Raw genomic sequence first — 13087 nt, forward strand, 5'->3', positions numbered from 1 at the left:
GGAAACAAAAAATACAGTAAAATATCACAAATTAAAAACTTCCCTGAACAGGGCTGCCTTAAGATGTCTTCTAAATGTCAGGTAGTTATTTATCGCTTTGACATCTGATGGGAGGGCGTTCCACAGGGCGGGCGCCACTACCGAGAAGGCCCTCTGCCTGGTTCCCTGTAACCTCACTTCTCGCAATGAGGGAACCGCCAGAAGGCCCTCGGCGCTGGACCTCAGCGTCCGGGCAGAACGATGGGGGTGGAGACGCTCCTTTGGGTATACTGGGCCGAGTCCGTTTAGGGCTTTAAAGGCCAACACCAGCACTTTGAATTGTGTTCGGAAACGTACTGGGAGCCAATGCAGATCTCTCAGGACCGGTGTTATGTGGTCTCGGCGGCCGCCCTCAGTCACCAGTCTAGCTGCCGCATTCTGGATTAGTTGTAGTTTCCGAGTCACCTTCAAAGGTAGCCCCACATAGAGCACATTGCAGTAGTCCAAGCGGGAGATAACCAGAGCATGCACCACTCTGGCGAGACAGACCACGGGCAGGTAGGGTCTCAGCCTGCGTACCAGAAAAAGAAAAAGAAGAAGAAGAAGAAGTAGAAGAAGAAGAAGAAGAAGAAAGCTCAAATGCAAGTGAGGAAGCTACATCTGCAGCAAAGAAGTAACCCTTCCCTTTCGCCATTGCCTTGCACAGTCCTGTCCTTGAGAGCTTTTCTGAGTGGTCTCCAGCATTCTCCAGTTTGGCACACAAAGTGATCTGCAGTGATTTGCTTGATAAACACTTTGAGGATAAATTAACACTCACCTCAACCTAATCGTCAGTAGTTCTACACTTCAGCCATTGCATGCTGTGTGTGTGAGAGAGAGACAGGCAATACCTACTAGGTCTGTACACAGCCAAACCCAAGACCTACACAGACATACTGTACATCTCTGAACTATGTCTTATTACTATAGTCCTAGTTTGTGTAGGATTTTGAATGCTACATGTTTGTTGCCACCTAGTGACCAGAAGGAGGAAAACTGCTAAATGTACTTCTCAAAGTTGGCACTTGCCAAAGATGGCTAAGCTGAAGTTTCTGATAATACATCATTTTTTAAAAAAAATGCCTGGCATTTCTGTTGCAGCTTCTATATATTTTTGATACATGTCTTCCAGGAAGCAGTAAATTAAAAATAGTGGGCTGGCCTCCTGTGTTAAGGTTTATAGAATGCATTCTGAGATCTTTGGACTGTTTGAATTGTGTTTGTGTGTCCTCAAAAATTATAGAAGGAGCTTCTGAGATTACATCTGCAAGCTCTTTTAGTACAACTTTAGTCCCTTGGGTACAGCACATCAGGCCCTGAGGATCTGAATTCATTTAAAGTAGCTAGGTGTTCCCTTACCACCTCTTTTCATCTCTTGGGATGTTGTTGTTTAGTCGTTTAGTCGTGTCCGACTCTTCGTGACCCCCTGGACCAGAGCACGCCAGGCACTCCTGTCTTCCACTGCCTCCCGCAGTTTGGTCAAACTCATGCTGGTAGCTTCGAGAACACTGTCCAACCATCTCGTCCTCTGTCGTCCCCTTCTCCTTGCGCCCTCCATCCTTCCCAACATCAGGGTCTTTTCCAGGGAGTCTTCTCTTCTCATGAGGTGGCCAAAGTATTGGAGCCTCAGCTTCAGGATCTGTTCTTCCAGTGAGCACTCAGGGCTGATTTCCTTCAGAATGGAGAGGTTTGATCTTCTTGCAGTCCATGGGACTCTCAAGAGTCTCCTCCAGCACCATAATTCAAAAGCATCCATTCTTCGACGATCAGCCTTCTTTAAGGTCCAGCTCTCACTTCCATACATCACTACTGGGAAAACCATGGCTTTAACTATACGGACCTTCGTTGGCAAGGGGATGTCTCTGCTTTTTAAGATGCTGTCTAGGTTTGTCATTGCTTTTCTCCCAAGAAGCAGGTGTCTTTTAATTTCGCGGCTGCTGTCACCATCTGCAGTGATCATGGAGCCCAAGAAAGTAAAATCTCTCACTGCCTCCATTTCTTCCCCTTCTATTTGCCAGGAGGTGATGGGACCAGTGGCATTGCTCTAGTAAGAAGTATTTAACCCTCACCATTTCAGTCTGGGAAAGGGTTTTGTGCATCAACCATGTGTTCTGACTCAAGTAGCCCAGTGCCTTCTCAGAAGCAAACCCCACTGCTCATTTCCATCTTCAGGGGGATCAAGAAGTCCCCCCCCCCCCCGCCCCGTAGGCCTTAGTAATTCTTTTGAAAAACAACTGTTCTTGTCACCCTGCCTGAGAACCAATGTGTATTCTGGCCAGCATTTAAAATGTTAAAAGAAGCAGAGAAACATTTGGAACGTAGGAGATGCCAGGGTCTGAGAGGGGAAAATTTGGCTGCTTTTTATGTAACCAAAGAAGTGAATTTCAAAAGCTATATATGTGTTTCCTGCTTTATATTTCAGTGGCCAGTTTTTCAGCATATCTTGGCATGCTGAGAAAATGCGAACAGAGAGCTTTTAAACACACAACCTGCAGTGTCAGCACTGAAATAGCTGCTCTTAATAAACAACGCGGCCACATTCTCTCCTTTCCTCCTTGTTTTCTTTTATCTTTCACACAGACAGGCCTCAGGCATTTAACACATAAGGTATGGGCTTATAACCATGTGGCGACAGAAAATTGGTTTTAATTTTGTGGCGTAATGACCAAGAAGCTGCCTTATAACTGAGTCAGACCACTTGTCCATGTAGCTTGGCACTGCCAGCGTTGATCACAGCGCCATCTTAAGCATATCCGGCGCCGTAGTGCAAAGATCCCTCCGGTGCCCATTTGGTCCATTCTTCCTGATACTCCTCCTCCGTGACCCGAAGTATCAGGAAGAATGGACCAAATTTAATGATTACTTAGTTAAATACATCAAGTTAAATTAATTGGAAACAGCTTGCAGTTACTCAATTGGCTTAGGATTTTATATAAGTTAAGTGATGAATTAATATGTTTAATTTCAAAACGGAAAGATCTAAGGATGTTAATGTTCAAGTTAAACCTTATAAGAACTGTGATTTGGAAAACTGTTAAAAGGATATGCATTGAAATTCAACCAAGGGGAAGCAAGGAAGTGACTTAACAATGTTAATAAGTGTAATTTTTAACAAGGTTATTATATATGTTTGTTTGTTTTATGTGTTTGTTTGTTTATAATTCTGTGAAAACAATAAAAAAAATTGAGGGGGGTGATGGGAAGTTTTGCTTCTGCCTAGAATGTTCAGTTCATATTGAGTTCATGAAACATCATGAAACATCGTACCCTGACCTGTTCTTAATGCATGGTTGACCACATCTACGGAATGTGATAGTTATGTTCTTTTAAGTTTTGCTATATCAATCACTAGTTTAATAAGGAGTATATCAATCACTAGTCCAACTCTGTGTTCCTTTCCCAACCTTTAATCTATTGACGATTAATGCCTATATGCAACCCTTGCATTGTCTTTGTGTTAACCAATCAGCAATAAGCACATACGTGGCAATGCTGTAATATTCAATAAAAGGGACTCTCCGAGACATGCTCGAGAGATGCCTCCCGTATGACACTTGTCACTCGTCTGTCGTTTATTTCAACCCAACATCTGGTGACCCCGACGTGCGTCCCTCCAGCGCCCCGCCCCCCGCTGTTTCACAGAGTTGTTGACCTTTTCCCAAGCCTCTGCGGGAATCCCTCTCCTCCCACGGAGGCTTGGGAAGGAAACTGCCCGTCTGCCAGCCATATAATTGGCGGGGCGCAGCTTCCATCCTAAGCCTCTGCAGGGATTGCTGTCCTCCTGCGGAGGGTTGGGAGGCAAGCTGCATGCCCGCCAGCCTTATAGTTGATGGGGCACAGCTGGCAGGCATGCAGGGAAAGGGGAGGCCGCCGGCAAAGCCGCACAGCTCCCCCACTCACTGGGGCTCCCCTGAGAGGCCAGCACCCTGGCGCCATGTGCCAGTAAGCCCAATAGGAAAGATGGCTCTGGTTGAGCAGCAGGATTTTACAACTCAATCTGGGGACGCGAGTGGCGCTGTGGTGTAAACCACTGAGCCTCTTGGGCTTGCTGATTGGAAGGTCGGCAGTTCGAATCCCCACGACGGGGTGAGCTCCTGTTGCTCTGCCCCAGCTCCTGCCAACCTAGCAGTTTGAAAGCACGTCAAAGCGCAAGTAGATAAATAGGTACCACTCTGGCGGGAAGGGAAAAGGCCTTTCCGTGCGCTCTGGCACTCGTCAGTGTGCGCCAGTAGTCATGCTGGCCACATGACCTGGAAAACTGTCTGTGGACAAACGGCGAGATGAGCGCCGCAACTCCATAGTCGCCTTTGACTGGACTTAACTGTCCAGGGGTCCTTTACCTTTTTACCCTTTGCTAGGGCTTGAGCCTAGGACATTCTGTATGAAAAGATCGTGTGCTCAACCACTGAGCTATGTTTATTTCAATTCTGTAATAATAATAATAATAATCCTCATTTATTAAAATGTGCATTTCTCTACAAAAAAATGAGTTAGTGTTTTACAGTATTTGTGTAATTTCCCCTCTCAAACTGTCTCTTTGCATTACAACTAGAGCCTAACCACCAAAATACAAGATCCATAACTTTTTGAAAATTACTGGATCCATTTGTTTCAATGGCATCCGTACAACTAATCTATTTGTACATTTCCTTATGAAATGACTATTGCACTTATTTCCCCCCTCGGTTATCCTTTCCTCCCTATCTAGACATTCTGTCTCTTTGTTGTTAAACCTACTGCATCATAATCCAAATGGGTGACCATGTTAAGTCTCTCACAGCAAAAACGGTGTCATGTGATATATTAAGTGCCAGCAATGAGTCTAGTTTGTGAAACGCATGGAGTGCCCTTTTAAGTTGGTGGTCTTAAACCATGGGCCAAAATACAAAGGTAACTCAAGAAAATAGCAGTAGGTATTTGCCCCATAGATGCTTTTGAATTCTGATGCTGGAGGAGACTCTTGAGAGTCCCATGGACTGCAAGAAGATCAAACCTCTCCATTCGGAAGGAAATCAGCCCTGAGTGCTCACTGGAAGGACAGATCCTGAAGCTGAGGCTCCAATACTTTGGCCACCTCATGAGAAGAGAAGACTCCCTGGAAAAGACCCTGATGTTGGGAAAGATGGAGGGCACAAGGAGAAGGGGACGACAGAGGATGAGATGGTTGGACAGTGTACTTGAAGCATGAGTTTGACCAAACTGCGGGAGGCAGTGGAAGACAGGAGTGCCTGGCGTGCTCTGGCCCAGGGGGTCACAAAGAGTCGGACACGACTAAACAACTAAACAACAACAACATTTGCCCCACTAATGAATACAAAAGCCAACCAACGAGGGGTTGACTGATCTGCAACTAGTGGTGTTGAAGGTAGCAAACGATGAGAAGTAGGAACATTTATTCTTTAATGAAAAAGCTAGTTCCAGTCCTAGCTGACGCCAAGTTGTAGCTTAAAGCCAAAAATAAATAAAAAATAGTCTAAGATGAAAACAAAACAGCTGCCCACTCAGCTTGGATCTGCCTTTGAAGTGCAGGGAAGAATTCTGAGCGGACGAATCTGGGTGGTATTTATTGGGACACAGTTTTCCTACCAAGGACATAGCAAAGCCCCAGCACAAAAATAAAAATAAAATAAAAATAAAATAAAGCACTACTTGGGTTAGATGTCTGTCATTCTTCTGGGCTGGTTCAAATGTCAGTCACAAGCAGGATCCTTATTTATAGCCAGCAATTCCATAGATGAAAGTTGAAATGCGGCGCAGCCAGGATCAAAATGAGCTACGCACATGGTGTGAAGTGCTTCTTAACAATGCAAAGGAATGATGATGCCATCCATAACACTGGCAGATTCTGCTCCAGGGATGCATAAAGCTTGTAAGGTTCAGTTAAGCCCCATCAGTTTCATATCAGCAGTGGCCCACCGTCGCATAGAGTTTGGCCCTAGATCTGAACTCATCCAAAGCTAAGAGATCAAGGGAGGCTATAGTGATCTTCAGATACAGGCTAAGCCAAAATTTCTTGGTGCTAAAATTCTTGATCCTGGTTCAGAGTATCCATCTTTAGTTTAGATACTTATCCGAATCCTTTGAAGTCTACCCCATGCAGCAAGCAAACATCTCAGTTCCACTCTAACCATTCAGATACAAAACATGAACAGAACACATTGCATGCAGTCTTAAAGAGCAGAGACAGAGCTGTGTAGTGGCTAAAATAAAGGCTTTGGCTATGTGAAATGTGGGTCACTTGAACTTCTCCAGCTTGCAGCTCCCTTGTGAAGACAAAACCCTGCTATGGCATTGTAGTGGTGAGTGTCAATCCGAACCTTTTCTAAGGTTTATTTCTGTAAATCATGGCATGAGCAAGACTGGCATAATTTGTGCAATGGACAGACCTTGGACCATCTCCCACCAGGTAGAGTGTCATCCATTCAGGAGGGAGTGGAGAGAAGAAAGAGAGAACCTGACGACTGTATGTAACTTTTAAATGGGGATTGGATTTGGTTTGGAAAGGGCTTGGCCAAGGAATTCGCTGGATGGTTAGTGTTGGATTGTGGGTGAACATATCAGACGACACAGCGATTCTTCAAACAGCTCTTGTTTATTCACAGGCCAGAAACAGAACTGAACTGAAGGGTTCAGCCAGCCTGCTTATATAGAGCTCCACTAGAACGCAACAGTAACCACTTTCTGTAACTATCCAATCACTGAACGTCCCTTTCAATCCCTTATTTGCATATGTGGACCTGAGTGAAAACTATCTACAGTATCCCCCTGCTGGCCCAGGGTGAGAACTTCAGTACATAACACCTAGGGCTTGCTAGGCAGGGGAAACCAGATTGCTTCCCTCAAAGGAAAATATCCTAGAAAGGGGCTGGAAGTGTTCTCCTGAATCCAAAGCTATTCTAGAAGGAATCCGTTTAATTAGGAAAACTCATAAAGTTCTTCATCACCTCCGTAAAAGTGATTCTGACTGAGAAGAAGCCTTGTGCCTAATCGGAGTACAATCATATCTCGTGTTGCGTTCGCTTCATGTTGCGTCTTTTCACGTTACATCCTGCGGCAACCCGGAAGTACTGGAATGGGTTACTTCCGGGTTTCATCGCTCGGGCCTGCGCAGAAATGCTAAATTGCACTTCACGCCTGCGTAGAAGCGCTGCCACTCGTCTGCACAGACGCAGCGCTTCGAGTTGTGGGCATTTCACGTTACAGACTGGCCTCCGGAACGGATCCCGTCCGTAACACGAGGTACCACTGTAATCAGAATAATCATTATGTTTTAGTCCCCATTGAGTGTGTAAAATACAATTCCAGTTTTGTTTACCATGTGCCTCATCCCGCTCTCCATTGGTCACAGGTTTCCCTTGCTGCTGGATATCAACCTATCAAGTGTTACTGACAAGGAGTTTCTAAGTTTTGAAGTTACCTCACTCCCATGTTTATTGAGGGAGCTTGCCACAACTCAATATAAAATATAATTCATTGTGACCTAGGGGTGTATGGGATGTTAGGAATAGGGCAGTACCTCTGGTGGGGAACACCTTGTTCTCCATCTGAAGTAATTTGTACGCCTCTGGTCCCCACCCTGCACTCAGCCCTCACTCGTGGCTCCTAGCAGCTGTCAGTAGATGACCTAATAGGAGTGTTGCTGGCACTGGGCAATTGGGACAGATTAGGGCATGGGTAGGCAAACTAAGGCCCATGTGCCGGATGCTACCCAATTGCCTTCTCAATCCGGCTTGCAGACGGTCCAGGATTCAGCGTGTTTTTACATGAGTAGAATGTGTCCTTTTATTTAAAATGCATCTCTGGGTTATTTGTGGGGCCTGCCTGGTGTTTTTATATGAGTAGAACATGTGCTTTTATTTAAAATGCATCTCTGGGTTTTTTGTGGGGCATAAGAGGTTGCTCAATTTTTTTCTTTCAAAATATAGTCCAGCCCCCCCCAAGGTCTGAGGGACAGTGGACCGGCCCCCTGCTGAAAAGCTTTGCTGACCCCTGGATTAGGGATTCTGCTGGTTTTACCGCCCACCTCGATGTCCAGCAGTCTCCCTGCCTGAGCTGGCCAAGCTGGTCTCAGAGGCTGCTGGTTCTGTGAGACTTCACCATCCACACTGAGGCAACTGGCTCTGGGCTGGCTCAGGATTTCATGGCTGCCATGACAACCATGGGGCTGCCTCAACATGTCACTGGCCCAATGCATGTGGCAGGCCACACCCTGGACCTTGCTTTCTCCACTGGACAGGAAGAGGGTGGTTTGAAAGTGGGGGATATTGACACCACTCCTTTGTTGTGGTCAGATCACTTCCTATTGAGATTTAGGCTTTTAGTACCTTAATAGGTGGGGCACCTATTAAGATGGCCTTCCTTAGGAGGCCGATGGATCCAATGGGTTTTCAGACAGCTCTGGGGGATTTTCTGGCTGATATGACTGGCGCTCCTGTTAAATGTTTTGGTGGGAGAGAAGTATTGGCTTATTTGCCCAGGTATGTGGTGCTGTGGGTTAAACCACAGAGCCTAGGGCTTGACAATCGGAAGGTTGACTGTTCGAATCCTCACGACAGGGTGAGCTCCTTGCTCGGTCCCTGCTCCTGCCAACCTAGCAGTTTGAAAGCACATCAAAGTGAAAGATAAATAAGTACCGCTCTGGCGGGAAGGTAAACGGCGTTTCCATGTGCTGCTCTGGTTCGCCAGAAGCGACTTAGTCATGCTGGCCACATGACCCAGAAGCTGTCTGCGAACAAACGCCGGCTCCCTCGGCCAGTAAAGCGAGATGAGCGCCGCAACCCCAGAGTCGGTCACGACTGGACCTAATGGTCAGGGGTGCCTTTACCTTTTTATGTCACAACCCAAAGGCTGTATTATAGGAGATTGCTGTCTTTGGAAAAGTATTTACCTTCTGAGGTGTTTGACTGGTTAACCCCTTCGTCCCACCCATTCTGTCAATTTCTTTCTTTTTTTAATAATATTTTATTAAGATTTTCCATAACATCACAAAAAGAAAAAAGAAAAATACAAAAATACAAAAACGATTAAAAACAGTTCAGTTTTTCATAACATATCTTGCATTTGCTTGTTTCCCGGACCTCCCCACACCTCCCCTCTTTGTATTCCAGTTCAATTTATTTATTCAGCAAATCCTTTCCCTCTTTACTTTTGTCCTTATCTTGATCGTAATATATGATAACTTTAAATTTTCACCTGTTAACATCCCATTTTCACATATTCCTTCATACCGTTGTTACTAAAAACCCCTTAACCTCAATCCAACATCATTCTAACATTCATTAATTTTATAATATTTTTGTAGATAGTCTTTAAATTTCTTCCAATCTTCTTCCACCAACTCTTCTCCCTGGTCTCGGATTCTGCCGGTCATTTCCGCCAATTCCATATAGTCCATCACCTTCATCTGCCATTCTTCCAAAGTGGGTAGTTCTTGTGTCTTCCAACATTCTGTCAATTTCTGCACCACTGCAACATACTCTGGAATTCACATCAATGTGTAAGCGAGGTTTTCCTGCATGAGCCCCTGATCTCCCTGTTTTCCCAGTTCAGTGTCTGGAGACTGAGAAAGGGCATGTTTGCAAGCATAAAGTTGGGGAGAAATATCCAATTGTCAGGGAACTGCCATCAGTGTCCGAGGGAGAGAGCAAGCTCCGAAGGGATCCCAGAGAGCGTCCCGGGAGTGGGAGAGGCAGCCCGTCTTCTGGGGAAGAGAATCAACGTAGCTCCAGTGGAGAAGGGGGGGAGATGGGGGAAGCAGCGAGGCGGTCCCATGACTCCTTGCCGGGGACCAGCGGGGAGAGTAGGGGTCCTCCGCTGCCCACGCCCTCCTTGCGCAGAAGGCTTCCGCGCAGGGAGAGTAGGCAGAGACTAGGCGTCAAAGAGCTTCTTTGCTGGAAGAAGTTTAAGAAACGCCCACTAACGGATTCTGCCAGCGATTGAGACAGTCACAGGCGAGCGGCTGCCCGGACAGGAAAGGTTCACTCAGGTAATCCAGCCAGAGGTTGGGACAAGCTTACGCACGAGCAACCCCTAGAACCATTACACCAATCTTCCCATCAAGCTTAATCCAACACCTGGAAGATGCTGTTCAAAACCCATAAATCGAACTCACTATACTCCTTTGTTTCTGGCAACAACACACCTGTAGAACAGATATCACTTTATACTGATTCACAGTTACAAGATCTAATTAAATAGCTTGCCACAAAACAGCATGTGGATCATCTTGGAGATCCTGAAATCCTAACTAATAATACAGTGGTATCTCGGGTTACATACACTTTAGGTTGCATATGCTTCAGGTTACAGACTCTGCTAACCCAGAAATAGTGCTTCAGGTTAAGAACTTTGCTTCAGGATGAGAACAGAAATCATGCTCCGGCGGCATGGCAGCAGCAGGAGGCCCCATTAGCTAAACTGGTGCTTCAGGTTAAGAACAGTTTCAGGTTAAGTACGAATTAAGTACTTAACCCGAGGTACCACTGTAATTTCTCCAACAGTGAATAGAAATACTTTTGAATGTTTTTTTCAGAGTCTGTGAAGAAGAAGGATGGTTCAGTTTTATAACAACTTTCATTGATTAAACTCTGCACTCTTCTTGTATTATCTGATATTAAATGGCCCATAATAAAACTGGCCTGGGTAGATATATATATATAGATATAATTCTATTTAATCTCCATGTGGCATGACATTTATGATCATGATTTAACAAGGATGCTGATCTGTAACAATATTTTCTTTTCTTATGGTACCTCAGTTTACGAACTTAATCCGTTCCAGAAGTCCATTCTTAAACTGAAACCATTCTTAAACTGAGGGGCACTTCCCCTAATGAGGCCTCCCGCCGCCAGTGCCCTTCCACTGTTCAGATTCTGTTCTTAGACCGAGGTAAAGTTCTCAAACCAGGACACTACTGGTTTTGCAGAGTTCGTAAACCGAATTGTTCGTAAACAGGACTGTTCTTAAACCGAGGTACCACTGTAAATTTGTGTTATTTTTGCACTTTTCCAAGAATCTGAACAAGATTTTCCAAGAATCTACATTATCTAAATAAGCTGTTTAATGAGCCCATCAATGTATCTTAGAAAGCTTTTCAAAAAAATTCTGCAGCTAATCCACCCAGACCAGGTGTTTTATTATTTTGGGGGTGATCTCATTGTGTCCTGTATTTCTTTAGTGCTGAAGTCTAGTCTGCCATCTTCCTCCACTGGAAGTCCTAAATGATGGAGTTCTTACAGATGCGGGACAGGTATGAAGAGGTACCTATAGCAGTGCCGATTCCAACCAAAGCAGCCAGGTGGGCACATGTGTACATCATTCAGGGAATACTTATAAAGTTTAACCACAGCAACAGAAAACAGCCACAGACTTTACTCTAATTCATGCTGTCTGGAGCTATCTGTGAATGAAAATGGATGCAAAGCAAACGGATACAAGGAGGACAAGGTGATTTTTCTTCAGTTGAAAGCATTTTGAACAGTTTATAGCGTCGGAAGTGGTACCTGGAGCCCTAGGAATATCGCAAGGCAGTGGCGTAGCGTGGGGGGTGCAGGGGGGGCCGGCCACACCGGGCGCAACATATGGGGGGGGCGCGCTCACACTCGCAGCTCTCTGCCCCTACCTGGCTCACTCACTCTCTCTCACTGCAGTGCTGGCTGTGCGAATCCGATCCGAGCCGCCGGGTCGCCGCCCACTGTGGGGGGGGGGTGTGCCAGGCATGCGGTGCGGTGCGAAGAGAGAGCGAGGGACTATCTGGGGGAGGGACAGTGCAGCGGGGGGGGCGCAAATGACTTGCCTTGCCCTGGGTTAGGGGGCGCAAATTATTTGCCTTGCCCCGGGTGCTGACAACCCACGCTACGCCACTGTCGCAAGGGATTGGACAAGTCTATGATTCTTGGTTCTATGAATAGGACTACTTTTAGTGAGCTCAGCTATCCCTGACTCTATGGTGATTAATGTCTCTAAACATCGATTTCTATGTAGCTTAATAATTTCAGATCAGTAAACTGTGGCTCCATGTTAAGATAAGAGTTCAAAGCCAATTGGCTACCCTTCTGGATTTGCAGGCTTTTGTGGAGGTGATGCACTTGTGTGTGTTTCTTCTCTTTTTGGTGCTGTTCATTCAAGTTAACTTTATGATGAAGTGACCCTTAACCCTCAGGGATTGCAGAAGGCTTCAACAGGTGTTCAGTGTGGAATGCGAGAGCTGAGCAAGCTCCCATCTGTTGCACACTGAAGTTCAAGGAAATTGATTCCAAATGTGCTTTGGTGGTCCAAGCTTTTGTATTCATCCGTCTTGCATGTATCGTTTCTGCATCAGTAAAATGCCATTTGCTATCTCCACAAAGTTAGCATCTGGGGAGAAAAGCCAGCTTAAGAAAATGATCTCATTTTTTTTTATCAGGATCTGGTCTATCTAAGCTATCTGGTCACCACACCTCAAAAAGGATATTGTAGAGCTGGAAAAGGGCAAGCTGAATGATCAGCTATGAAACTAGGTTGCAGCATTTGGGACAGTTTACTTTAGAGAAAAGACAACTAAGAGGTGACATGCTAGAAGTATATAAAAGTATGAATGAAATGGAAAAGGGGGATAGAGAAAGGTTTTTCTGTCTCAAAACACCAGAACTCATGGAGATCCAAAGAAACTCATCGTTGGTCTTCATGCAGCACATACCGGTAGTTAAACTTTAAGATATAAGCAGTCTATAAACAAGCAACTGTGCTGGGGAAAGGGCCTGGATGTAAACAATCCTGTTTCTTTCCTAAAAGGAAAATGCACTCAGTGTGCACCTAACTGCCCCCCTGCTACTTATGCCTGAACAACCTCTCTTCTGTCAAGGCTGTACAGAAAATCTTCTTAGAACAAATGTAAAGGCCTGCAGAGGTATACAATAGTTTTTTAATGGAAAGCTAAAACTGTTCCTTGACTCATTTCAGAAGCCTAGTTCGGTGGAACAGCACCATGAAGAGCAAATGAAGTTTGGGATTTATGTGAGGGAACATGCATAGGACTGGGTTGCAAGTGATCTCAATTCCTTGCACGCAACAGCAATGGAATTGCGGC

The 13087-nt window shown here is 45.4% G+C and overlaps 1 long non-coding RNA gene across 1 annotated transcript; it reads left to right on the top strand.

Moving 5' to 3' along the window:
• Nucleotides 1-8389: 8389 nt before the first annotated feature.
• On the top strand, nucleotides 8390-12386 carry LOC310677784. Its single transcript, XR_014511445.1, has 3 exons — nucleotides 8390-8495; nucleotides 11198-11546; nucleotides 11893-12386. It is a non-coding gene; the product is annotated as an uncharacterized lncRNA (long non-coding RNA).
• The last annotated feature ends 701 nt before the right edge of the window (nucleotides 12387-13087 follow it).

Source organism: Podarcis tiliguerta (genome assembly GCF_965153285.1).
Source record: "Podarcis tiliguerta genome assembly, chromosome: 5".
Classification (NCBI taxonomy): domain Eukaryota; kingdom Metazoa; phylum Chordata; class Lepidosauria; order Squamata; family Lacertidae; genus Podarcis; species Podarcis tiliguerta.